We start from the raw sequence: 3,218 nt of genomic DNA on the forward strand, positions 1-3,218 counted from the left end.
CGGCTCCGGACGCGCGGGGTTCCCTCCGTCTTCCTCAAGTCCACCCTACCGGCTGCCGCCGCCGCCGCCGCCGCTGCTCCTGCCGCGGAGTCCTTGGGGCTGCAGCCCGGCGCCTCGCAAGTGAGTAGGAAAACAGAAAGTGCGGGGAGAGCGCCCGGGAAGGGCTGGGGATGGGGGGCGCTTACCTCGCGAGCTCGCCGGGCGTGAGGGCGTGTGTGTGGCTCGCCCTCAGCGGCCAGTCAGGGTTTCTCTATGGGAAAGTGGAGAGGAGCTCGCGGAGCCGCTCTGCCTCCGCTCCACTGTACACTGCTCCACATACAGTACATGCAACCCGGAGAGACTGAAAACACTCATTTTATATAAGGCAGCCTGCCATTGGCCCGCGCCGTGACGGACAGGCCGCGCAGCCAAACAGAAGGCTCGTTACACCCAAACACACGCACACATACACACATTTTACAGAGACACACAAAGATCATCACATTTTCTATTTTCTAATGTTCGGGACCTGTAGACAGTAGGAGAGGACAGGTAGAGAGGCCCAGCAGAGTGGGGTTAAGAGGAAAAACCGTGTCTGCGCCAAGTTGCAAGGCTTGAAACTGGTGTCCTTTTGACTTGGGAGGGTTATGGTAATAAACTACAACTCCACTGGATATGGAAGTGAGGGGTTTTTTTTTTTTTAATCGCTGCCTTGTGGTGCCCCATGGAAGAGGCGTGCATTGTGTTATGATTTTACAGTCTGACCTGGCTAACAAGTGGCCAAGAAAGGCTTTTATCAGCTTGTATTTCTTTTGTCAATCGGTTAGGTATCACATAGGCCAAAGTAGTGCACGATAAGTTTATTAGGACTACAATGCATTGAGGTGGTTAATGCCTCATTCGTAGGCAAATTGAGAAAAATCAGTACAGCAACACACAGAAACAAAGGTAAACATTTTGCTGAAATAGCCAATCTACTTTTAACTGATCACTGGACTGCAGTCCGCTGTGTGGACATATAAACTGTGCTATAAGGTAGAATAAGTCATGGAAGATTGGCTATTGGCCCTTTGCCTTAAAACTTGATCTTTCGATTCAATACATACAAGATTTATATTTTTCATATTATGTTTATAAAAATGTATGATTTTTACTCTGCATATTTCACATGATATGTGAACATCCTATGTTCGGTGACTTTTGCAGATGGTGAACCTGATGGCTGGTCTTCTGATTTTCTTTGCAAGATTAAATGTGACATTCCACTATAAATAAGTCAACAGGTTGCTGGGGAAAAGCCAAAGCTGAAAATTAGGAGGAATAAATTCTAGACTCAACTCTTTAACTAGCTGAGCAATTTTGAGCTTCTTTAATGCTCAGAGTTGGTTTTTGTTTTTGTTTTAAGATTAAGATAAGAAAGTTTTTCCAGATTCCCTTCTTTAAATGTTTGTTCAGCATCCACTATGTGCCAGACATTATCCTAGGTCTTAGATGTTTTCTTAAGGTTCCTTCTGATTTAAGAGTCTGTGAATTATTCTTAAATACAAACATTTTGAAGATTAAATAAACACTATGATTTTATGGCCCAGAAGCATAGCCTTAAAACTTAAAAGAAACCTGAATAAGAGAACTAATTTCAAATCCTTTTTTATTTTCTTGGTGCCATCTAAAGGTTTTTCTTTCACATCTATAAAGTTATCAAATGAGTGTTTGTGTGTGTGTAAGAGTAGGAAAGAGAAACAGATACAGAGAAAACTTAATTTTATGAAGTTTAGAAAACAAAGTAGTATTTAGAAATGTGTTATTCTATTTCATTTTTAAAGGGAAAAATATATAAAATCACAGCATTTGAAACTAATAATATTTAAGGGTATATTAATGAAGATCCACATTTAGTTGGCAGAAGGACCAAAGTGTTTTTTATCCACACGACACTGCTCTGAGGTCAGTGCTAAGTATTATCTTTATTTTACCCATAAGAGAAAAGAGGCACGGATAAATTATATAGCCTGTTCAATATTACGCAGAATGCCAATGAAGAAGGAACTTAAACCCAGGACTTCTAATACGCAGTACACATTTTGAGTAACTTTACAGCCCTTCCTTCCAAATGACAAACTTCAGAGACAAGAGGCAGATGGAGGAAAAACCACAAAAACTTTATTATGATTTCCCTGTGCTCCTTTTTGAAGAGTGGGGGGAGAAAAATCAAGAGGAGTTGCTGTACTTAATTGCTAGGTGAAGTGTTTCAAATTATTTTCTAGTATATATATTTTGTGAAAAATATCAAAGACCAGCCTACTCCCCATCTCAATGCCCAACTCCAAACATAGGAAAACATTATTTTTTTATAGTCACAAAGATAATTTTGTTGAATTACGCTTAGCTTAGCAGAATTATTTGGAGCTACAGTCTTCATGCTTTCAGATCACGCATTGCTATCAGTAAATTGTTTGAGCATGTAGTCTCAGTATGTGTATATTTATGTATACATTAAAAAAGGCACCACTGCATGGGTATATTATTTATGTTATAAAGCATACACTCATGAAAACAAAATGAAAAAGCATAAGATAAAAAATAAAATCAAGTAAGAGTTTAAATTTCTTCCATTGTCCATAGGATTCTGGACTCCTATGATACAGTCTTAGCATATGCCCCAGGGGTTTACATTCCAGTTTGAAGACCTCTGATAGTGTGAGGTGCTAACTGACCAGGACTGACGCAGGAGAGCATGAAGAAGTGCATTGAGGTTTCTCCTTGCAAGTCATTACTGCTACTGCAAAACTGGTTGGTCCACAGAGCCTTTAGAACTGGGAGGAAGAATGATATTTTTTTAAACACATATTATATATATTGGTGGTGTTTCTGTATTGGGCATCATGTTGCAGTATAAGCCATTATTCAATATTCCTTTGCAGAACATTTATTGAGAGGGTTCTATGTGCTAAGCAATTGTGTATGCCAGATGCTGGAAAAGGAAAATTGCTTGCTCCTAGGAGAAGTGATGGAATACAATTCCAGTCTCCTCTATGTTAGATAGGACTTTGCCACTAAGTAAAGAAAGGAGGCTTAGAACTAACTTTAATGTAGTATTTTACCATTTTGGAAATACTTTTAAAATTTTTATTATCTCATTTTAGAATAAATATCAAGAAATTTTAAATGTCAATTGTGCTCAAAAATTGAAAATATGGGCCGGCCCGGTGTCGCACTGCTACAGTGCGCCGCTTGGGAAT

The 3,218-nt window shown here is 39.7% G+C and overlaps 1 protein-coding gene across 5 annotated transcripts in view; it reads right to left on the bottom strand.

The window, feature by feature from the left end:
• The window catches only part of BBX (bobby sox homolog (Drosophila)), a 284,645-nt gene extending 284,288 nt beyond the window's left edge, over positions 1 to 357 (bottom strand). For 3 of the 5 annotated variants that reach the window (XM_008588839.1, XM_008588828.1, XM_008588819.1), the window contains exon 1: positions 186 to 324. The gene's annotated coding sequence lies outside the window, so the exon portion shown is untranslated. Of the gene's footprint in view, positions 1 to 185 lie in introns of all 5 variants that reach the window. The other 2 variants (XM_008588833.1, XM_008588813.1) reach the window with 1 other exon arrangement.
• Between the last annotated feature and the right edge of the window lie 2,861 nt (positions 358 to 3,218).

This window comes from Galeopterus variegatus, unplaced genomic scaffold, assembly GCF_000696425.1.
Source record: "Galeopterus variegatus unplaced genomic scaffold, G_variegatus-3.0.2 Scaffold132, whole genome shotgun sequence".
Classification (NCBI taxonomy): domain Eukaryota; kingdom Metazoa; phylum Chordata; class Mammalia; order Dermoptera; family Cynocephalidae; genus Galeopterus; species Galeopterus variegatus.